Source organism: Cebus imitator, unplaced genomic scaffold, assembly GCF_001604975.1.
Source record: "Cebus imitator isolate Cc_AM_T3 unplaced genomic scaffold, Cebus_imitator-1.0 Scaffold48, whole genome shotgun sequence".
Taxonomy (NCBI): Eukaryota; Metazoa; Chordata; class Mammalia; order Primates; family Cebidae; genus Cebus; species Cebus imitator.
The window spans coordinates 4,233,461-4,258,906 of record NW_016107363.1 but is presented as its reverse complement, the minus strand read 5'-3'; the positions used below and the strand labels follow the sequence as shown (position 1 = coordinate 4,258,906).

At 36.6% G+C, this 25,446-nt stretch overlaps 1 protein-coding gene across 9 annotated transcripts in view; it reads right to left on the bottom strand.

Moving 5' to 3' along the window:
- Window positions 1-25,446, bottom strand: part of FHIT (fragile histidine triad diadenosine triphosphatase) — a 1,489,467-nt gene that overhangs the window by 987,253 nt on the left and 476,768 nt on the right. Inside the window, exon 1 of one of the 9 annotated variants that reach the window (XM_037738074.1) lies at window positions 17,764-17,838. The exons of the other annotated variants lie outside the window; for them this stretch is intronic. The gene's annotated coding sequence lies outside the window, so the exon portion shown is untranslated. Of the gene's footprint in view, window positions 1-17,763; window positions 17,839-25,446 lie in introns of those variants that run through there. 9 annotated transcript variants of the gene reach the window in all.

Genomic DNA, 25,446 nt, shown 5'->3' with positions numbered 1-25,446 from the left:
ACCAGGTTCAGCATAGATGGGGCATTTGTACTGACATTCGACACCACTCCAAAGAATGCAGATTTGGCTTCTGGAACATAAAAGAGGCATTTCAGGAATATAAATCAGGCTTTTGTCCCATACCTTCAGTCATGACATTTGCCTTCTATCAGAAAGGTGTGCTGCTTCTGAGATAAGTATTTGAGAACAAGCTACATGAAGTAATTTACTCCCTGGAGAAAAATTGCAAACCTCACCCCCAAACAAACGGCATAAAGTAAATGTGTTAGTGAAGAATCCTTTGTTAAACTACCTATGACAGGGAGCTAAATAGAAAAGGTCAGATATTTAAGTTAACAATGGGCTCAAAACAGACCTTCCAACAGGTCTCTCAATAGACCTAGATTATCAACTAACAACTGGCACTATTTAGACTATTAATAGTAATATGCCATGCTTTCTTCACTGAGTGTATATATATATATATATATATACATATTTTTTTTACATTGTTTTATTGCACCCCTACTCCTTTTAATTTTTAACGTATTTCCAGTTTGGTGTTTTGTGTTTTGTTTTTTCTTTTTAAATTAGGATTTTGGACAAAATTCCATGTATTTTTCTTTATAAAAATGTATCAAGCGCATTTCAAAAAGTTCAAAAAATACAGAAATATAAAAAATAATCTATTACCACATCACCCAGAGAAATTGACTCTTAACAGTCTGGTGTTTATATTCCCAATCATCTTAATACATTAAGTGTATCACAAAATTAGATGATATTATATAACAATCAAAACTAATCAACTGTTTTATGAACATCTTTCTGTGCCATAAATAAAAATCTATACCATCATACAACAATTTTCATTAGATCTTTTAAATGTTGTATGGGTATCTGTGAGTGTGCATAGTTGTAAAATGTAACTTTTAAGTGAATTTATTTAAATACTCAACTACTTATGAGTACAGAGATTTACAACTTTTTTCACTGTCATAAACAAAACTGAAATTAACATCCATACACACATCTTTCCAGTTATTTCCTTAGTATTACTCTCCAGAAATAGTGTAGCTGGACCAGAAGGTATAAACATTATTAGAGCCTTTTAGTTAATATGGCCAATCTGTACTACAGAAAGTTTACCAAGCAAGGTAGGTAGATTTCCCTAAACCATATAATACTGAGAAGTATCAATTTTTTGCATAATTGTTAGTGTGAGCAAAAATCTCATCATTGCTGTAATTATGATTACTTTGATAACTAATGGGGCTGAGAGTTTTACTGGTGTTTTATAACTCTTCCTTTGTGAATCATTATTCAGATACTTTTTAAACGATAATTTGTATTTTGAATTTTGGTCCATTTTTCTATAAGGTGAAAGCATTGTCTTAAAGTACAACACCATTAGGATTTAAGATAATTACACACACACACATACACACACACACACACACACACACACACACACACACACACAGAGAGACACGCATGCGCCACACACATATATAATGAGAAAAAATGCTACAGAAAATAATAATTTTAATTTTAAAAATAATAAATATTCAGCATAACAAATTAAACAAAAATACACATATATGCCAGGCACAGCGACTCATGCTTGTAATCCCAGTACTTTGGGAGGCCAAGGTGGGTGGATCACTTGAGGTCTAGGGTTCAAGATCAGCCTGGCCAACATGGTGAAACTCTGTCTCTACTAAAAATACAAAAAAAAAAAAAAATTAGCCAGGTGTGGTGGCACACTCCTATAATTCCGGCTTCTCAGGAGGCTGACACAGGAGAATCGCTTGAACCCGGGAGGCAGAGGTTGCAGTGAGCTGAGATAGCGCCACTGCTCTCCAGCCTGGGCAATAGAGCGAGCCTTTGTCTCAAAAACACAAAACAAAACAAAACACAGATATGCATGTGTGCGTGTGTGTGTGTGTGTGTGTGTGTAAATTTTATATATATGTATATACATAAAATAAGTCAATACTCTATTTCCAATTCCATTTTCCATTGGTAACTAACAAAAACAAAAACAAAAAAAATAGAAGCAATTACTCGTTTATCCTTCCACATCTTTTTCTAGTTTTATACCAGTATAAACAAACATAAATTTTGATATAGAGTCATTCTTTGCTTTCTAATTTCAATGGTCTTAGGCCATTCCAGTTAGTCAAATGATTAGATGCTACCATATTATGGACATGCTGGACATCACATATAGATGTATTTAGTTATTATTCTTCTTTCCATATTTCACAGTACGGTTACAGTATAAATATATTTAACAATCTCACTATGCATGTGCTGTCTTTATGTTAATGTTATTTGTCTTGATTTGTTTTGGTTTTTGCCACTCCTAATGATGCAGCCAACATCTATAAATACACATTTTCACATCAGAGATTACTGACTCCCAAGATGAAGGTTGCAGAGTCAAATAGCAAGTGTACCATTAATTTTGATAAACACGTCCAAATTTAGCAATATATGAAAATCTTCCATTTCTAAGCACCTTTACCAAGCATGGATATTATCGATATTTTCCAATTTTGTCAACTACTTGAATGGAAGAGTATTTATTTCACTGTGATTTCAGTTTGTATTTCCACAACTACTAGTGATGTTGAGCACAGTTGCATGTCTATTAGTCACTTAAATTTTCCCTCTGTGAATTCCCAATTAATATCCCTGGCCATTTTTCTCAAATATGATATATAACTATATGCCACGAGTGTATAAGAATTCCTATTTTTCTAAAATTTATATTGTTTAATGTTGTACATTCATATATTTAATTCGTTTGAATTTTTTAATTTTTATGGTAAAAAATAATGGACTAACATTTATAACTTACTGATGAAAAGTCAATTTTTATAGCATCTTTTATTATATAAACATACATTTCCCCACTGAATTTAAAAGACCCTTTTTTTTCCCCTTTCTCTCTCTTGTTTTTTTTTCTTTTCTTTTTTTTTAAGACAAGATTTCCTTTTGTTGCCCAGGCTGGAGTACAGGGAAGGGATCTCGGCTCACTGCAGCCTTGACTTCCCAGGCTCTGGTGATCCTCCCACTTCAGCCTCCCAAGTAGATGGGACTACAGGCATGTGCCAGTGTAACTGCCCACTGGGTTCTCCTTGCCTGCTGCCTAGACAGAGCCAATGTATCAAGACCAGGGAACTGCAATAGAGAAAGAGTTCAATTCACCCAGAACAGGCTGTATGGGAGACCAGAGTTTTATTAGTACTCAAATCAGTTTCCTCTAAAACTCAGGGATTCAGACTTTTAAAGATAATGTGGTGGACAGGGAGTTGGAAAATGGGGAGTGCTGACTGGTTGGGTGGGACATGAAGTCACAGGGAGTTGAAGCCCTCTTCTTATGTTGAGTCAGATCCTGGGTTGGGGCCACAAGACCAGATGAGCCAGTTTATCCGTCTAGGTGGTGCCAGCTGATCCGTGGAGTGTAGGGTCTGCAAAACAGCTCAAGTACTGATCTTAGGTTTTACAATAGTGATGTTTTGCTTAGGAGCAATTTGGGAGGTTTAGAATCTTGCAGCCTCCAGCTGCATGACCCCTAAACCATAATTTCTAATCTTGCAGCTCATTTGTTAGTCCTGCAAAGGCAGTCTAGTCCCCAGACAGGAAGGGCATTTGTTTCGGGAAAGGGCTGTTCTCTTTGTTTCAAAGTTAAACTATAAACTAAATTCCTCCCAAAAGTTAGTTCAGCCTACACCCAGGAGTGAACAAGGACACCTTGGAAGTTAGATGCAAGATGGAATCAATAAGGTCAGATGTCTTTCACTGTCATAATTTTCTCAGTTATAATTTTTGCAAAGGTGGTTTCACCACCATGCCTGGCTAATTTTTTACATATTTTATACAGATAGGGTTCTGCCATGTTGCCCAGGCTGGTCTCAAACTCCTGAGCTCAGGCAATCTACCCATCTCGGCCTTCCAAAGTGCTGCGGTTGCAGGTGTGAGCCACTGAATCCAGCTGAAAAGACACTTTTACTGAATATTAAGTTCATATACTTGGATCTGTTTCTCTTTTTGTTTCATTCATAAAATGTTCTCATGGCTAACAACATACTATTTTAATAATAACAGTAACTTAATATTACATTTTAAATTTCTAGAAGAGTAAACATAAAACCTGTTGCCATTCTGATAAATTATATTAACATATCCATTTTGCAGGAATGAATGACATTTCATAATAATGGAAACTATTAAGGAATATGAGCATGACTCTTCTGACAGATAGTTTTATCTCCATAACATTTTTCTTTTTTCTGTATAGGTCTTTCACCTTTTTTGTTAAATTGTTACTAAGGATTTTATATTTTTTGTTTGCAAAATAACTTTTTTCTATTTCTATGTAACTAGTTATTGAAAATATAAAGAAAAACTTTGACTTTTATATATTTACTTCGTAATCATCCAGCTAACATGTTTGCTTAGTAACTGTGTAACGGAGTCATAAATTCTCTGAATATCACATGACAGTGAAGAGAACTGTTTCACTTGTATCCTTTTTTTCTTTGCTTAATTTTTTTTTGATTACAACAAGCAGAACCTGTAACACAGTGCTAGGTAACAGTGCTAACAGCAAATATTCCTGTGTATTCTTCCTGATTTAATATGAGTGGCTTTCATATTTTACTGTTTAATGTAATGTTTGATGATAGGTCTTTATAACTATTCCTTATTGTGTTTAAATTCCTTCTACGCCCATTTTATTTAGCATACTGCTAGAAATTTCTAATACATTTTATCGCATTTCTTACTGGTATGCATATTGAGTTGAACAGAGTCCTCTATAATTTATAGTCATGTGGAATCTCAAGTGACTTTATTTTGAAACTGGGGTCTTTGCAGATGTAATTTGTTAAATTACAGTAATTAGAGGTCATAAGGGATTAGAGTGGCCCCTACCCAATGACTATTGTCCTCATAAGAAGCAAAACCAGAGATACAGTTAGACACACAGGGAGAATACCATGTGAAAAACGAGGCAGAGACTGAAGTAATGTGTCTGCATGCCAAGAAATGCCAAGGACTTCTGGCAGCTACTAGAAGGTAGGAAAAGGCAAGTGAGAGGCACCCCTTTGAGCCTTCAGAGGCAGAATGTTCCTACTGGTACCTTGATTTTGAACCTCTAGCTTCCAAAACTGACAAACAGTAAATGTCTGATATTTTAAGCCACTCAGTTTGGTAATTTGTTATGGTAGTTTTAGGAAATTAACAAAGCATATGTTGTATAATTATATTATTTTAATCTTGTAATTAATAGCATAGATAAATATCCAAGTCTGAACCAGTTTGTAATTTTTGAAATGAAGCCTATTTTAAACACTTTATCATGTTTTCATAAGCAGATAGATACAAGTTGCTATTTTTAATTACAAATTTCCATATATGAAAATAAAGTTAGCATAAAATATTACACTAGTGTTATTTATCTCAAGTTTTGATATAACATTATGCTACATTTGTACAAGTTAGCCCATTCTATTTTCTCTATAGTCTTGAATTGTTTAAGAACCATAGGGACTATCTGTTTTTTAAAGCTTTCATATGTTACGAATATCTTTTAATCCTTAAAAGTACCTGTTTTAAAATATCTAACTTACATGTAAAACTATCTGGGTCTGATGCCTTTTTTCTAGTGGTACATCTTTAATAATTTTCCACTTTCTTCTATGATTATTGGCATTAAATGTTTTTATTTTGCCTATTGGAATAATATAATATTGAATGTATATATATACATTTCTAAAGAATCATCATTTCTCTTGGATTTGAAAGTGAATAGCTATAACAATTTTTTTTGAAATCTAACCATACCAGTATTGACTCACAGAGCTGACCAAGAAGCTGGGAGGGTACATACAGTCTTTTACCCAAATGACTACATATGCATTGAATCAGAAGAAGACAACTTCCAAGAATAAAAATAACAATTCTTCACTCAAGGGAATTAGAGTAGTTCTCATCCCTAGTTAGAACCTCTAAACAAACCAAAGCAAATGTTTTCATTTGAATCATCAGGACTGTCATAATAAAAGCTATGGTTGGTTCTCGAGTCATTTAATACTCCCCTAAAGTCTTACCAAAAGTATGCCATAAAGTTTATGACATTTCCACTAAGCTACAATAAAGCTTCTATTTTTTTAAATACTTGACAAAGTAAAAAAATATATATTTTTCCCTCACACCTGCACACATTTTTAAATAACTTCAACTTTTCCACAAAACAATTTTCTCTACAACTCTCCCAGACTTCATAAACATATTCTTTTATTCATAGCAGATGGAGGAAATTAGAGTAACATATTTGCTCTAAAATCATTAGTGCTGCATCAGCACTTCTGATCTAAATGGCATTTCAAGGGGTTATTGTTACATCGAGCAAGACTTGCTCTAGGCAGAAAAAGACAGAAAAACAACTTGAAAAATAAACTTTTTTTTTTTTTTTACAATTCGCTTCTGCATCTTAATTTGTTGAACATCATTCTATTTGGATTATAAATACAAATCAAAGGAAGAACAAACTGATCCAATTATGTCAGTGTCATTCATACCTTGCTTACTGGTCAGCCCTCTGATTAATCATTATAGCTGCTTCTTAAAAAAATAATGCTGTTAAAACTTACTGTCAACTACTCGATTCTCTGGAAGACTGAAAATATATTCTTACTTCTCAGAGATATCTAAGAGGCTGATCAGTCTGTTCTTCAGCCTCATAAAATGCCTAAAAGAAAACTATTTAACTGGTGAGCTTCACATGACTGCCACTCTGTCCAAAAGCTAAACATCCCTGGCTGAAGAATGAACCAACCTATGGGTGCTTCTTTAGCCCATACTCCATTAAGCCCACTGTGGAATTAAAAAAAAAAAGTTTAAGATCCTACACACCTGGAAAATGTGATCCTGTAGACATATGAGAAGCCACAGAGAATGATACAAGACAGCAACAATCATACTTTGTATTTCTACACTGCATTACAATTTTCAAACTTCTTTCATGACACTTTTCTTATTTTATCCTCACAGTAAATCTATAATGGAAGCAGGATAAAAGAGGAAGGAGACATAAATATAGAACTTCAGAGATGAAAGCGACATTAAAGACATCAATAACCTTCCTTACAGATAAGAAAATGGAGACCAAAGGGAAATAAGAGCCTTCACCTTGTTTCCGAGCCAAGCAAGCAAGACTAATGAAGTGAAGGCTTGTCACCACAAGTTGCAAAAATGAGTCACCAAAAGAAGACAAGAAAGAGAAAGATGATAGAAATAAAGGACACTAATTTGGATTTAATGTAATTTTTTAAAAAATAAAAAAGGAAAAGCAATTCTATTGAATCCGGGTTTGAAATTCAATGTTGGTCTCTAGGGATCACTTGGCTATGGTGGTTTTATGCCATTACCAGATCCCTTAGAGAAAAATGCTACTTTGAAATTCATAGTTTCCAGTAAATATGTTCAAGCCTCTGAAGAACATACTCCTGTAGGTGTAAATAGCATATACACATATACACAAAAGCTTGAAAACACTACTTAATTACTGAACAAAGTCTAAACATTCTATAGCTCGGTTAAGAAGGTACACATGCATCTCACACCCACCAACTCTCCACCTGTCCTCCACTCACCAGCCCAGCAAGTCCTAGTTGATTCCCTTAATACTGTGATCTCTCTATCATAGAACATGGGTTGAAAATCATCTTTCCTTTAAATGAGAATATATTAGAACTACATATATTTTTTGTTACAGCCTTCTCAAAAATATATTTCAAGCCATACATAGGCTATTGTCCTGGCTCTTTTATTTAACAGACAATTGCTATTTTCCACAACTCAGTCCAGAATATTCTTTATCATCTGCATCTAGGATATTATCTTAATTATAATATGAGACAGCACTACATGGATGAAGCTAGAAGCCGTCATTCTCAGCAAGCTAACACAGGAACAGAAAACCGGACAGCACATGTTCTCACTCATAAGTTGGAGTTGAACAATGAGAACACATGAACACAGGGAGGGGAACATCACACAGCAGGGCCTGTCGGGGTTTCGAAGGCAAGGGGAGGGAGAGCATTAGGACAAATACATAACGCATGAGGGGTTTAAAACCTAGATGACAGGTTGATAGGTGCAGCAAAACACCATGGCACATGTATACCGATGTAACAAACCTGCATGTTCTGTGCATGTATCCCAGAACTTAAAGAAAGAAAAGAAAGGTGCAAAAGTAAAAACACTAAAAGTGGAATCAGTATTTTAAAAAAGAAATTCAAATTGGTGGTAAAAGATCACATCAGGGTTAGAGGACAAATCCGTGTGTTAGAATGAACACTTAATTTATTATGAGAATGCACAATAATTACCTTGACATTTTAAAATAGCATTTTGTCACCTTTTAAATGTCTGGGAATAGAGAAGGTGAAAACACCATGTCTGACACACCATGGAAAGTTTGATAATTATCCTCAAAAAGGAAGAACAAATATCTCTATCTCCATTCCAGATCTGCACAATATATTCTTGCATCCCGTTTGGTCTGATTCATTTACATTTTGCTGAATTCTGTTTTTGTCCATGTTCATCATTCAAAAGATTTAAAAAATTCAACAACATCAAAAAGCCATCAAAAGATGCTTTCAGATGAAATTGCAAAGAAAATAAGCACTTGAATTAGTGAAACAACTTCCAAGTTATACAACTGTGGCACTTACATCTTTTCTCATTTTGTCCGAGAATTAATTGTACTGCTGAAATTAGACATCCAGCCTGCTCCATGCAGACAGGAGCCCAAGCCGGAAGCAAACTCTTTGAATAACAACACTGCCTTCTGATTCTTTTCACATGGCTACATTTTTGACATTTCCTTCAATATTCTACCCGGTTGCAGTGTGACTGTGACAAAAGATTTCTGTAGGCCTGACTGGCACCTCCGCGGTAAATGGCAGGGAATGAAATAGACAACGATTCCCTTTAGTAGCTCCAAAAAGCCCAAAGGCACTCTGCAAACCGTTTGCATACGTGCTCTTAAGTAAAGGATGTGAAAAATGGAAACCGTGATGACAATTTTAATCACCTGACAGATGATTCTGTGATCTACTATAACTTTATAGTGGCAAAGCCACTGACACACAAGACTGACAGGCATATACCCTCTCTCTGCCTCTAAGGCTCTTAAATGTTTATTTGGGGGTTTTACACATGGATAGAGATGACCTTAACATAGTATTTATTGAATCTATCCAAGGATACATTATAAATGACTAAATATAACTAGGTGGAATTTTCTTGGTTATTTTTAATTTCTAGGTTTAAATCACTTCCCTAGGCTCTAGAACTCTCTCCCAGGAGACGTCAAGTGTCAGTAATCAGAGAGAGCCCATCTACAGTCAGTGCAGCCAAAAGTTCTGCCTACAAGGTAGCAATTAGAGTCCAGCAGTCTCTTCTGGAAATGCCAATTATTGCTCTGTCTTCCCTTTTGAGTGTCCCCTTAATACAAGAATGACAAATCATTTTTACCCTATCAGATTAGAGAATATTATTTAAAATAACACTCATAGTTAGCAAGAGTGCAGAGAGAGATGCACTCCTAAAATGATGCTGTGAGAATGTATATTGGAATAAGCTTTTTGGAAAACAATCCAACAATATATATCATGATGTTTTATCTTCCTGATATTACTTGGGTATACTATCCCATATTTTCAGTCTCCAAAAGCCAGAGTTTTAAAACTCTGTATGGCATTGTGTTATGTGAATATACTATAGTTTTCAATTAATTTTAGTTGATTTCAATTTGGGGTATTATAAATAATGCTCCACTGGACATCTTCATAAATACACATTTAACTCACATTCTGTTTATTTCTTAGGATAGATTCCAAATGAAAATACAGCGTTTGGCAAGGCTTATATTCAAGTATAATTTTATCCTTGTAATTACGGAATTAGTAGCAGCAAACCAATTCCTAAGCTAGAATTCACCATCATTTACTAGGAGAAAGATCTACGGCAGTAAAAGCAGACCCTACTTATTTACATAGCCTTACTAATGGGCAATTCGCCATAGAAAACCAAACCAGAGAGCAAATGTGACTGACTAACCATTACACAGAAAGAAGAAATCAGGTCCTACCAAAAAGGACATTCATTTCCAGTAATGGCAGCAGCCTGCTCAGTTAGTTGTACTCTGTCCCAGAACCCCTTCCCAAGTTCATTGATATGTGACACCCATGACATATTTTTACCATCACTGGTTGACATGAATTTGCCTTTCCTTGAGACCTGATAAACAATCTGATTTGTTGAACTGAAAAGCCACAGTGTAGTGAAACCCTACCCTGTAGTTGGAAAACTTTTTACCTCCCTAGTGAAAGGCTTGAGTACAGAAGTTACCGTCTGGAGGCTGTTCTAAAGGAAAACATGATTGGCCCTAAAATTAAAATTCCCAGACTTCAGGAGCCAATGAATGATGACACACCACTTTTTAATCCATCATTTTGCAATATATTTAAAATGTTAAGACTCATTGTTGGCAAGGGAACAGTATTTCCCAAAGCTAATTCCATGGGAAAAATGTTTTCATGGTCAGAAGAGTTTGGGAAAGAGCGATAGTGGAACAAAGTTCAAGTTGAACTTTTAATGTGTTATTACCAACTGTGAATCTCCATGGGAGGCTGTAGCTAGTACCATTTGTAAACTTCTTCAACCACAAATTATTCCTGTTTTATGTTGCCTTTTGTTTCTGGCAACTGGGTTTCTATGGAGCATAGCAAGGGAGAGTATTCTATGGAACATGCTTTAGAGAATGTTTCTCTAGGTCAGCAGTTCTCATTGTGGTCTCAGGATCCATTTACACTCCTAAACATTGTTGAAGGCCCCAAAGAGTTTGTGGTTATGTTGGTTATATCTATGGATATTTACCATGTTAGAAATTAAAACAGAAAATTTTCAAAACACTATGAATGTATTTTAAAATGACAGTAATAACCCATTACATATAAACATACATACTTTCCCAAAAAAAGAGCTTGTGAGAAGAGTGATGGTGTTTCAACCTCACATTAATATTTAGTTTAATAGGAGACAGATGGATTCTCCTATCTATTTCTGCATTGTGCTGTGAATATTTTTAGGGTTAAAGTATGCCAAAAAAAATCTAGAAGGAGTATTTTAATAACCTTTTCAAATAGCTGGATGTTTTTCTCAAATACTGCATCAAAACTTGACAAATGGTAGTTTCTTTAAAAGTTAGTTGCGTTGTAGAACCTGAAACCACATCAAGAAACTTAAGTGCTGTTACGTGAAAATCTATGTTCTATATGGCATTTTGAATGGATCCTTTCCCCGTGCAAAATTCTGTAACAGCATGCACTGCTCTGGACAAAAATATTGGGTCACTGGATTATGCCAATCTTCCAAATGTTGATACCTTTCATTGCATGATGTAAAAAAGAATTACATTTGTAATATCATCGTTAACCTTATTAGAAAAGTCTTTAATTACTGGGAAGTTGTCAAGTTCATGGTGGCATATCCAAGTTTTCCAAAATTTGAATTTTCGCTTGGAAGCTTGAATTTTACCTTTGTCAACAAATGCCATCCAATGGTTTACTTCAATCTACAGACTCACTTTGTGCATTTTAAAGAAAATATGGTAAATATCTGAGCTTGCATAATTATATTTTATCTTTCAATGGTTCCTTCTTGTAGAAAAACAGTGTTCCATATAAAAGGTAGTTGGTTCATTTCACAACTCAGTCTCACAAGTGCTTTTCCTTAAAACAGCCATGATATGTCAGTGTGCAGCCATTCTTTCAGCATATTTCACATTTCATCACATAGAATACTAAAAAAAAAAACAAAACCTCAACAATCAAAATGCAATTTAATTAATAACTTTCACTTTTCATCAAGGATATCCCCAGAAGAATGTTGGCTTTTTATTTTCTTTTTTTTACCATAGTGCATGACAGTAAAAAATAAAAGGCCAAAAGTCCTTGCTCAGTGCCACCGTCTTGATTCATGCTATGGTGCCAGTAGTTTTAAAAAACATTACTTTTGCATCATTAACAAAAATATAAACATAGTGAAAAAGAAAAGAGCAACTTAGTATTACAGTAATATAGTTTCTACCATGCAGACTCCCTGAAAGGATCTCAAGGATCACCAAGAGATCCTTTGTGATCCTTTGAGCACTGTGGTTCTAGATTCAAAATGTGGTCTTGGCTGGGCATGGTAGCTCACACCTGTAATCCCAGCACTTCGGGAGGCTGAGGCAGGCAGATCACCTGAGCTTAGAAGTTCGAGACCGACATAGCAAAACCCTGTCTCTGCTAAAAATACAAACAAATTAGCCAGGTGTGGTGGTGCATGCCTATAATCCCAGCTCCTCAGGAGGCTGAAGCAGGAGAATCACTTGAACCCAGGAAGCAGAGGTTGCAATTTAGCTGAGATCAAACCACTGCACTCCAGCCTGGGCAACAGAGTAAAACTGTCTCAAACACACACACACACCTTAGCTTGAAACACAAACAGCTGCACAAAAATATTTTCTTTCTTTATATCTTTTTTCTATAAGCCTTTTTCTATTTTTAAATCTTTTTGTTGCTTTTTCAACTTTTTTTGTCAAAACTAAGACAAACACACACACACACCCAATTAAACCTACACCTGGATGGGATCATCAATATCATTGTCTCCCACCTCCACATCGCATACCACTGGCAGGTCTTCAGAGGCAGTAACAGGCATGGAGTTCTTACCTCCAGTGAAAACAATGCCTTCCAGAATACCTCCTGGGGGAGTTGCCTGAGACTGTTTTATAGTTAGCTATTATTTAATAAGTAGGAATACATGCTAAAAAAATGACAAAAAGCATAGTATAGAGTTCATAAACCAGTAATAGTCATTTGTTATCATTATCAAGTATTACGTACTATACATAATTGTATGTGCTACACACTTGGCAGCACAGCAGGTTTGTTTGCACCAGCATCACCACAAGCACGTGAGTAATTCATTACGCTATGACATTAGCACACTACAACGTCACTAGGCAACAGAAACGTTTTAGCTCCATTATAATTTTAAAGGACCGGTCTCATATCTGCAGTCTGCCATTGACCAGACCACTGTTACGTTGGCACATGACTGTATATACAACGGAATACTACTCAGCATTTAGAAAGAAGGAAATATTGCCATCTGCAACATGAATGAACCTGGGTAACGTTATGCTAAGTTAAATAAGCCAAACATAGAAAGACAAATATCGTTATGATCTCACTTCTATGTGGAATCTAAAAAAGCTAAAGTCAGGGAAGCATATAGTAGAATGTTGGCTGCCAGGGGCTGGTGTATGGGAGAGGAAAAAAATGGGGAGGCATTGGTCAAAGGGTACAAAGTTACAGTTAAGTAAAATAAGTAAGCTTTGGAGATCTATTATCCAGCATAGTGACTATAGTTAATAATAGTTGATACTTGAAAATTGGTAAAAGGTTAGATCTTAAATTGCTAAGAGAGTAGCATTTAAGATCTACTTTCACCAGAAAAATGTATGAAATGATGGACATGTTAATTAGCTTGATTTCATCATTTAGCAATGTATACATATATCAAAACATCACATTTTACAATGTAAATATATACAAGCTTTATATGTCAACTATACCTTGATAAAGCTGTGGAGAAAAATGCATATTCCTGAAACCCACCATGGGCCTACTCAAACAGAATATCTGAGGAGGAGGCAGGGCTACCTGGGCATCGGCACGGATTGTACACTGTTTACTTTGCACAGAGGTATACAGTTAGTGAAGATTTAGGCTTGACGGTTGCATTTTAAACATATTGCCTATGTGAGTCTTGGGTACGATAGAACTTGATAAAGTGTTCAGCAGTTGTTCTTAAACTTTATGTGCATCAGAATTACCTGTTTTAGGGTAGGAAATATAAATTTCTTCATGCCATGCTTGACCTACCTAATTAGAAACCTGAGCATCTATATTTTCAAGGAACTACATAGCCAATCCTGCCACCTACCAAAACATGACAGCCATTTTTCTAGACTAAGAATGGTATAGCTGTCTACAAGAAATCAACTCAACAAAAGCTGAAGATAACACACACACGGCTTAGGAAACTCAGGCATCATTTGGACACAGTCCATTCAACAGCTATAAATTTGTCTTTTAAAATAACCCATTTTTTTAAAAAAATCCAACTTTCCATAGTTTTCTGTTATTATACTTGTTTTCATTCTGTCAGTATGCGATTGGATCTCAACCTTGTATGTTATTCCACCAACATCTTGAAATTTATTTAGCCATATTTTTATGGTTTTATATGAATGCTTACTATACATAGTCTGATTTTTTTAAGGTTTTATCTTATACAAGATTCTTCAAGAGAAAAGACAAACTTAGTTTACTGTCAAACTACCAAATTGACTCAGATTTTTAAAAACCGTTCAAAGTTTCATGTTACACACTTAACATAAAAAATGACTCAATGTAAATGTCATGTCTGGTAATGATCCTATTCTTGGGATCTTTTACATGAAACAGAGTGGGCAGGAACATTCTATGGCTGCCAAAATAAGATTAAACACATGGAAACAAAGAAACAAAAGCACAACTCAACCCTTCCAGACAACAGGGAAACATGTAGACAAATCAGTGATTTTCCTTCCAGCTAACCACTGAAGTAGAGACATGTATTGTAACAATTGTTGGGGCACTGGACTTAAGGAAAAGCAAAATAAAAACTAGGTTACAATGTTGTCCTAGATGCGAAAATGCCAACTCTGCCAGTCATTCATGAAAAGAACACAGCCCCAGGCAACTGATATTGATACATTCAAAGATTACAGTTATCTATGATTACAGAACAGTGTTTCATAAACTCTATGTCAGACAGAACAACTTTTTTTTTTTTTTTTTTTTTTGAGATGGAGTCTGGCTCTGTCACCAGGCTCGAATGGGGTAGCACTATCTTGGCTCACTGCAACCTCTGCCTCCCCGGTTCAAGTGATTTTCCTGCCTCAGTCTCCCAAGTAGCTGAAGCTACAGGCATGCACCACCACGCCCAGCTAATTTTTTTTCAATTTTAAGTAGAGATGGGGTCACACCATGTTGGCCAGGATAGTCTTGATCTCTTGACCTCATGATCCACCCACCTTGGCCTCCAAAAGTGCTGGGATTACAGGCATGAGCCACCACACCCAGCCAAGACAGAACAACTCTTTAATGGACTGTTAAGAGTTGGGAGAGAAAAAAAAGTTGGAGGTCATTCTAAGGTCAAATTAACTTAAAAAACCATGAGTTATACAGAATTAAACAAATTTCATGAAGGTGGAACTTCTCAGAGCCCTTCTGTACTAATGTACATTACACCTCTCCAAAAAGAAAAAAACAGGCAGCATGTTCCAAACTTATGATATTTAGATATTTTTAAATTTAGCTTCTCACTGGGCTAGAGTTCCCTGGGACACACCCAGGGAAATATTGACACAGACAGGTCAAACAATTAAGGCAAATGCTCAGGTATATACCTGAACTGCATAGAAGAATTTAGATACCACAGAAATGGTGAAGGCATGCCCAACAGCCAGCTCACTATATCAAGTCCCTTAGCCTCTCTCCATTGGCCTCAGCTCTGAAAGAAAGATGATACTTATTAGTAAAGTGCCTTGGGATGGTTAGGCAAGAAACACTAAATAAGAAGCAATTATTACCCTCATTACAGGGTAGATGATCTAATAAACCATCTCAATTACTTACAAAGTTTGGAGGCCTGCTATTTTTTTTTCCCCTTTTAACTACACTCCAATTTGACCTTAAATATCTACACTAAAAGGAACTTACAGGAAATATCCTGAAACCATAACATAAACTTTCGGATTGGACCTCTGTCTGCTTGCACATTCTCAATGACTGACAATTGCCTACAGATAAAATCCAAATCTCAACCTGCTGTACAACTCCCCATCTTTCAGGAGCTGTAGAGTTTATGATTAAGATCATGGTCTTTGCAGACAGACAGACATGGTTCACATGAAGGCTCCACTCTACTACATCTGAAGTTATTTCTCTTCTCTAAGCCCTAGATTCTCAAAGTATGGTCCATGAACTGGCAGCATCAGCTTCATTTGGGGCTTCCTAGAAGTACAGAAATTCAGGTTCCATTGAAAACCTACTGAATCAGAATTGGCATTTCAACAAGATCCTCACACTATAGTTTGAGAAGAACTACACAAATTCTCATACCCTTTGACCAGCTCATCTGCAAATTGGAGATAATAGTAAAACTGGAGATGGCATTCATCTTCTGCTCCTTTGAATCCATCCTCAAGTCCTAAGGATTTCATCATCTATATATCACTCAAATGTGCTCACTTCTCTCTTTCCCTTCATTACCTTAGGTCAAGCTGTTCTCATTTCTCTCCAGATCTCCTGCAGTGGCCACTCAACTCATTACAATGCATCTCTTCTTGCTTCCCTCTATTCTGTTTTACTTACTGCAACCAGAGAGATCTTCTAGGAAAAGCACATGTGATCAGAGCTTCCATTAGCTTTCAGAATAAAGGCCAAAAGCCTTTTACTGAACTACAACCTCTGTTGAGGGGGTCGTTTCCCATCTGTAAATCTTATCTTGCGTCATGCTCCACCTGGTTTCCTCTGCTCCAGAAGCACTGGTAAATTCTTTCTGTTCCTTGAACTAGCCATCTTCCTTTCCAATACAGAATATTTGCAAAACCATCCTCCTGGCCATCAGTGCCTTCCCCTTGACTCTACCTGGACTCTAACTCTTCCTCAATCTTTAGATGTCAGCTTAAATGTCATCTCCTCTGAAAGTTTTCCCCGAACCTCCTCCCCAGCAGCCAAACACACTGCCCGACCTGCTGCCTGTGCCCCATAAATATTTGTTGAATAAATGAAGGAATTAATGAATGTTCATTCATATGATTATTGTGACAATCAAATGGATTGAAACCTATAAATCATTTAGAACAGTGCCTGGTAAAGAGGAAGAGCTCAATGCTGTACCAATGGTAATATGTTTTGAATATTAGTCCTGCTAAAAACTAGACCCCAAGCAGTACTTAACAGGGGACAATTAGAATCACCTGGGAAATACTAAACATCTCAATGTCCACGCTCTGCTACAGACCAATTAAATCAAAATCTCTAGAGGGTGGGACCCAGGCACCTGAGGATTTTCATACTCTACAAGAGATTCCAATATGCAGCTATGGTGTGACTGCTTTACCCTTTGTCTCACTGTGGTCTCCCAGCCTTCCAGAGAATAGCATACTAGTGTCAAGAATAGCCCTCATTACTCATGGCATGAGTCTATGGCCCACAGAAAGGGACAGTAATATGAATACCTGTAGTAAAAATTCAGCAATTCATTTCCCCTGGCCCCATGACAGTAGCCAGATGGTGGAACTCTCCATCTATTACCCAAGCCAGAAGGAAACCTTTCCGGGAAAATCTAAGTTGCCCGAACTGCTGTTGGGAGGAAGTAGAGTAACACATGAAGATGACTCTGGTCCTTTGGGTTAAGTGATGTCTTAACGAAACTCATCAGTATTCCATTATAAATCTGTCATAACTGTTTTGTTGAAGCCATTGCTTTATGGGAGCAATTAATTCCAACTGCTAAAAAAAAAAAAAGGTGAAAACTCCTGAGTATTCAGTCAGGCACCAAGAAATAGGTGAGCTGGGAAGCATCTGCCCTTACCTTCTGTTTTCTTCGCTACTCAAGTATTTGGAGTGTCAAGAGACCAAACTGTACTTTAAAGGCCTCCTCTTCCAAATAACCAATCTTCTGCTATGTAAAAACATGATTAAGAACAGATATATTTGTACTGTATTTCTCATTCATTCTGAACTTTTCAAACTGTGATATTGCCAAAGAAGCTTTATCTCTTTTAAGGGTTTAAAACACACACACACACACACACATACACACACACACCCCCCCTTGGTTTGAAAAACAACATAGAATGCAGGCCTCGCACGATCTGAGAACCATTTACAATTATAACCTACCAAGTCAGAGCTGATACCAAGCCAACACAAAGGCCTCAGAATTGTTACAAAAGGAACAGAATTGCTCTCTGGAAATAATATCCCAGTGGGCTAAATTCCCCTCCCCCTGCTTCTCCAAGGTGGTTTAAAAAAAGCATGATTCATGAATATAAATTTTTCTTGGCTTTTAAAATCATACACTGGCATAGTCCTCCCCGAACTTCAGCCAAATGAGAATACACAGATAATGACAATTTTACAATAAGTGGTTCCAGGACACAGGCTTTTCAAGATTCTCAAATGAAAGGCACTATAAAAAAGAGAATTATTATTATTATTATTTCAAGCACCCAGAAAAATCACAATCAACGATTAGCCGTAACAATTAAACGAACAATAGTACATCTGGAATAAGCTCCATGGTAATATGTACTTCATGCTTAATAGTTCAAATTAATTCAATCTGATGGTGTTAGACATACCAGCTAGGAGTTGAAGAGCACCAAAATTCACATTAGCTTCCAGTTCAAAAGATATTATGAAAAGAGAAGGAAGGAAACGAGGCTATAAACAACAGTGGTAAATACGAAAGGCTCGGAGATTATATGGTTAGGAATAACTCTCAGCTATTAGGAATTCAGTGATGAAAATATGAAGGCTGATATTTCTATCCTTGCATATTCCTTCCGAGTCGAAGGCTGAGCTACCCCTCTGAGCGGCAGATCCGAAACCCTAAAATCAGGGCCATTATATTCAAAGAAGAGGGTGTCTTTTTCATTCTGCTCACAGCATCCTTTTCTAGTCCCCTATTAATACTGCGGAATAAATAGAGAATTTATCATTTTCAGGTTATAGATGAAATATGAAAGGGAGCAGGGGTTGGGGAGGCATAACAGGTGGGGTAGTTATTGCCTGATTTCCTTATTTGTCTCACTCCTCCTTGAAGATTTACTAGGTAACTGTCTTACACTGTACTGTCCACTGTAAGTATTCTCTAAGGCAGGATTTTTCAACCTTGGAACCGTAGACATTTTGGCCTAGGTCATTCTTTGCTGTCAAGGGGTATCTTGTGCATTGCAGGATGTTTAGAAACATCCCTGGTCTCCACCTTGTAGATGCTAGTAGCATCCCCCACCCACAGCTGTGACAACAAAAATGTCTTTAGACATGACCATATGTCCTCTGGAGGGTAAAATCATACTGGATGAGAACTGCTACTTTAACCTTTTTTTTTTTTTTTTTTTTTTTTGAGATGGAGTCTCACCCTGTTCCTCAGGCTAGAGTGCTGTGTTGTAATCTCAGCTCAGTGCAACCTCTGCCTCCAGGATTCAAGTGATTCTCCTGCCTCAGGCTCCCAAGTATCTAGGACTATAGGCACGAGCAACAACGCTCAGGTAATTTTTTGTATTTTTATTAGAAACGAGATTTCACCATGTTGGGTAGGCTGGTCTCGAACTCCTGACCTCCAGTGATTCGCCTGTCTCAGCATCCCAAAGTGCTGGGATTATAGGCAATGAACCACTGTGCCTGGCCAACTTTAAGTCTTAATTCACTCATTTTTGGGCATCAGGAGGAAAATCCAGACTGCAGACTCCCCTCTAGACCCTTCTTCCTCATTAGAGATGAGCACAGAATGTATTTCCAGCTGTGTGCAAGGCAGCACTCTTCCCAGGGCATGCTGACTCCTATTCCTAACACCTTTTGCACATATAGGCTTGTTGCACATAAAACAGAAATTTGGAACCTGGCATTCTTCAGTTCACTGTGCAGTAAAGAGTTAACATAGAGCAGGCCCGAGATGGCCTATCTTAGAAGGCCGGTTTGCAGTGTTGGCCTTTGATTGGCAACTGGGAAATTGAGCTGGTAAACAATTCCCTACACTGACATAACATTTTTCCTAAATTACAGAGCAGTCACTATACCTCACCTGTTTGTACAAACAATGTGGTTTATGCTGAACACTGCTTTTTTTCTGGGAGTCTGGAATGTGGGTATGTGCTAGGCAGATCAGCTCCCAGCAGTAACCTTGGGCACTGAGTCTCTAATGAGTCGCCTTGGTAGGCAACACTTCACACTTGTTGCAGCTTGTTGCTTAAGGAACTAAGCATCCTGTGTGACTGCACTGGAAGAGGACTCTTGGAAGCTTATTCCTGATTTCTCCAGACTACACACCATGCACCTTTTCCCCATACTGATTTTACTTTGTATTTTTTCGCTGTAGCAAACTATAACCAGAGGATAACAACGCTGAGTCCCAGGAGTCCTCCTAGAGACTTACAGAACCTTGAGAGTGCTCTTGAGGACCACCAGTACAGATGCTCATTCAACATTCTACTGTGTGCCTCTATTTCTAGACACAGCAAAGAATTAAACTCCCAGGCCCCACAGAACTTATGCGATGGCAGCCAGCAAAGCATTCATTCTAGCATATTTCAAGCTTCTTTCATAGAAAACAAGCCCTGTGGCATCTCTTTTTTGTTTTATAACAGCTTTTTAAAGATATAATTCATATGTCATACAATTAATCAATCTAATGTGTACAATTCAAGATTTTTATTCATAGAGTTGTGCAACCATGACCACAATCAATTTCAGAACGTTTTCATCACCCCATAAAGAAACCCTATATCCATTTAGAGTCACTACCCATTGTCTCCCAACCACCCAGCCCTAGGCAACCACTAGACTTTCTGTCGCTATGGATTTACCTATTCTTGACATTTCACATAGAGTCATACAATATGTGGTCTTTTGTGAGTGGCTTCTTTCACTTACCAAAATGTTTTCAAGATTCATCCATGATGTAACAAGTCTCAGCACTACATTTCTTTTTATTGCTGAATAATATTTCATTGTATGGATATACCACATTGCATTTATCCATTCATCACTAAATGGAAATTTCTGTTTTTTCTACTTTTTGGCCACTATGAATAGTGCTACTATGAACATTTGTATGCAATTTTTTTATGCACATATGATTACATTCCCCTTGGATAGACAACTAAGTGTGGAATTGCTGGGTCGTATATAAGTTTAACTTTTTGGGAAATTTTCAAACTGTTTTCCAAAGTAGCTGCACTGTTTACTTGCCAATAGCAGTGAAAGAGAGTTCTAATTTCTCCACATCCTTGCTAACAGTTATTAGTTATTATTATCTTTTTTTTTTTTTCTTTTTTGAGACAGAGTCTCACTCTGTCCCCCAGGCTGGAGTGCAGGGATACAATCCAGCCTCGTGAGTAGCTGGGATTACAGGCACGCCCTACCATGCCTGGCTAATTTTTGTATTTTTAGTAGAGATGGGGTTTCATCATGTTGGCCAGGCTGGTCTCGAAAACCTGGCCCCACCCACCTCAGCCTTCCAAAGTGCTGGAATTATAAGTGTGAACCACCTCTCTCAGCCTTATCTGTCTTTTTGCTAACAGCCCTCTTAGTGGGTGTGATATGGTACCTTATTATGGTTTTGATTTGCACTTCCCTGATGGCTAATGATGGTAGGCATCTTTCCATGGGCTTATTAGCCATTTGCATATCTTCTTTGGAGAAATGTCTATTCAGACCTATTTGTCTCATTTTAACTGGGCTATTTGTCTTTTTATTATTGATTTGTAAGAATTATTTGTATATTCATATTCCATACCCAAGTTTCTTATCAGATAAATAATTTGCAAAACATTTCTTCTAATTTGTGGGTTATTTTTATTCTCTCAATGATGTCCTTTAAAGCATAAAAGTTTTAATTTTTAGGATGTGCAATCTGTCTGTCTTTTTTTTCTTGCATTACTGTGCTTTTGGCATGAAACCATTACCTAACACAAGGTCATGAAGATTTATGTCTGTGTTTTTGTCTAATAATGTTATAGTTTTAGCTTTTCCATTTAGGCCTTTGATGCTTTAAGGTAATTTTTGTATATAGTGTGAGGTAGGGGGTCCAACTTTATTCTTTTAGGGCATCTTTTGAATCATCCCCAGAAATAGTTTCAGGTAATTTGTCTATACAAATTAAGGTAACAAGTACCAAAACACAGAATCTATGCATATAACAAACTGCCTGAGAGCCTTCATAAAAACTTTGCAATTGGTCTTCTTTTTTTCAATTTTAGGAATATGCTTAGTGTTTTGCTACATCGGGAAGCAGTACCACCATTAATACCACTGGTGCTACTACTACGACTAATAATAGTAACTAGCAGCTATTTAGTACTTAGTATGTGCCAGGCACTGCACTTGCATTTAATTAAATTCATCAACGTATAAGCACTACACACACTTTAACTTATATCATCTTCCTTCCAACACCATGAGACAGGTAGAAATGTCATCTCCATTTTACAGATGATGATATTAAGGCACGCTGATGCAAAATAATTTTCCTTTGGTCATAGAACAAGCAGGAAAAGCGATTTTAAAAAATTGAGGGGAGGAATGGCACTGAGAAGTGGGGGCCAAGTAATGTTGTATAGCAATTTCCAACAAATAGTAGCTAAGCATGTATGCAAAATATGTAAAAATAAGCCAAAACTCTAGCACTGGTAGATAACATTCCCAGTTCTGATTAAGATGCTGACAACAAAGGGTTAGTCTCCCTTTCTAACTCAACAAAGTGTAGGAAATCTTATCACTCAAGATCTCAGTAAGATTTATTTGATAGCTGAAAGGGTTTTGTCAACACTCCAAAATCGTATTAGTGACTAGATGATTGATGGAGTAAATCAATTAGAATCAGATTAGAAATGGAGATATGAAGTCAATTACTTCCAATCTGAAAATTAGGAATTCGTTAAACAATAATATAATAGATGGCATCAATTTTCAAAACCACCCTTTCTGTGTTTGTCTATAGGGCAAAATCCAAGTAAAAATGACTGAAAAGACTAACGCTATGGAGCAACTTGATCTTGGGAGTGCTTCCCAGCCATGTAGTGGGGTGAGTCTTGTCAGTTTTCAGTGGAGAAAATGTAGACAACAGAAAGCAGTTGATTTTCCCAGGTTCAAATAACTTTATGGCAGAAAAGTCAGTCAAGTCTAATTCTCTCTCACTATACTGGCTGAGTCCTTAATGATAAATACAGCAATAAATCGCTGACATGTATTGAGACTTACATTATATAGCCCTGAAAGATGGCAACTAATTGATTTAATCCAAGGTGTATGAAGTAAGTACTATTATTATTTCTATTTTATATAAGAGGAAAATGAGGTGAAAATGTTAATTGACCTGCTTAAGAGGTAGAGACCTTGAACCATGTAGTCTGTGTTTGTCCTCTTCATTGTGTCTCCATATGGTTTCAGAATACAAGCAAACAGACACATAAGGGTTAAGCATAGCTAACTCAATTCCAAGTTGAGTCTTTTTTACACTAGGCAAAGCTCTCTTCAATATATTTATAATAACTTTATACACCAAATAACATTTTGAAGTTTATTTCCTAGCAACATAGAAACATCACTGCATTTCCACTGGGATTTTCAGTACTGTCTGTTGTGGAACTGGTCTGGGCTTAGTAAATATTGCTTTATCATTCTTAAATAAAAGCTATTATAGAAAATGCAGAAAACAATTTCCCTTTCAGTTTCCCCACATCTACCCATACTGAGAAAGATGGATCCTTAAAGTGCTGAAGGAAAGCTCACAATATAATAAAAGCTTAGTGTCATAAATGTTCCAAGTCCCTCCACTCCTTCCCTATAGTTAGAAAACTAAAATTTAATATAGGGCACAGCCCTCCAGAGAATCCAGTGTATCGAAATGTTAATACACTTTTATATATTTTAACTGAGATAAACAAGAAAGAGATAGGGAAGCCAAAGCAGCTATGGCAAAGACGTAATTATGATAAGACTAATCCAGCTAACAGCAATAGAAGCAGATAGTGACTCTACTGTGATGCTGTGATAGAGTTTGTATGGTCAGAAGACTATATCAATATAAAATGTGAATGAGGCGGCAGCCCCATTATAGGAAAGCAAAGATAACTTACTATGTGACTCTAGAAAATAAAACGCATCCAAGAGATCAAAGAGCATTTGTCCTATTACTAGAATATTATCCAAAGTATTTTATCAATGAAAACCTGGATCAAATAATTTGCTTCATTAAACAGTAATTTAAAAGGAGGATAGTATGTCTGTAACCAAATAGGAAGAGAAATGTCTACTTCATTTTTCATAACACAGCTTAAAGATTGTGGCAAACCTTTAAAATGCTATGTATAATGTAAAAATTCTACCAGCTCGAAATTCGTGGGTGCGCTATCAACTATGTCATATTTCTCAGTCTCGACCACAAAAATACCGTGAAATACATATACATTGTTGAAATACACTCTTTCTCAACCTGGACTTTATCTTCTACTCCAATAACCCTGTCAAAAGGAAGAGTAGTCTGGTTACTTCATTTCTGGCAGATCCACATTAACTCCTTTCTTTTAATGCTCATTAACCTTACTGTTAGTAATACTTCTGACCCTCAATACCCACCCTTTCAGACAGGTCAAAACTACATTCTTCAGTTTACCATTTAAGCCTTTCCCTCAAATCTTTGCAGGTAAAATGAGACAAAAACAATGGTTTCTACTCCAGCCAGATTGAAATTTTCTACCTTCTCCACTCTTCTCGCTAAATTCTACCTTGCAGTTGATTTATTTTGTTTTGCTTTGTTGTTTAAAAAGAATTGTTTTAAACAACTATTTTATTTACTGAAACTGGGGCATATTAGATACACATCCAATTTAAAATTTACATCTTGTAAATAAATTTTGAAGTGTTTTCTCTCTCTCTCTCTCTCTCTCTCTCTCTCTCACACACACACACACACACACACACACACACACACACACACGGCATGCAACAGTTGTCCTAAGGTGAAACAGTCACCTTATCAATAAACTGTCAAAACTGTTCTCACCCAAGGCTGAAAAATTGTTTATCCTAAACATGAAATCCTGTAACAAATTTAAGTTAGATATATGAAACTCATTACTTGTAGTTTTCCCCTTGCAAAGATCTCCAAAAATGTACAAGTAACTAATATACATCAGTCATAACCTAATCCTGGATCATCCCCACATCAAAACCAGACGGTCCTTTAATTTTAAACCCATCATCAGAGAACAAGAGAAAGTTATTTCATTTTACATAAAACAAAATTCACATATGTCAACAAAGAAAGACTCAAGAGAAACAAAAACAAAAACGCTCGTGCTGACACTGATGTTCAGTGCCCTAGTTAAACAGTGGCCCAAAGGCCAGGGATCAAAAACAAAATAGCAGCTGTGTATCCCTACAGTGAAATGTAAGAGGCTTTAACCCTTTGGCTTCAGAAATCCAGATTTTTCCAACTAAGTGAATGCATACTTCCTAGATGCCAAGAGTGGAGAAAGTGGATGTGCCA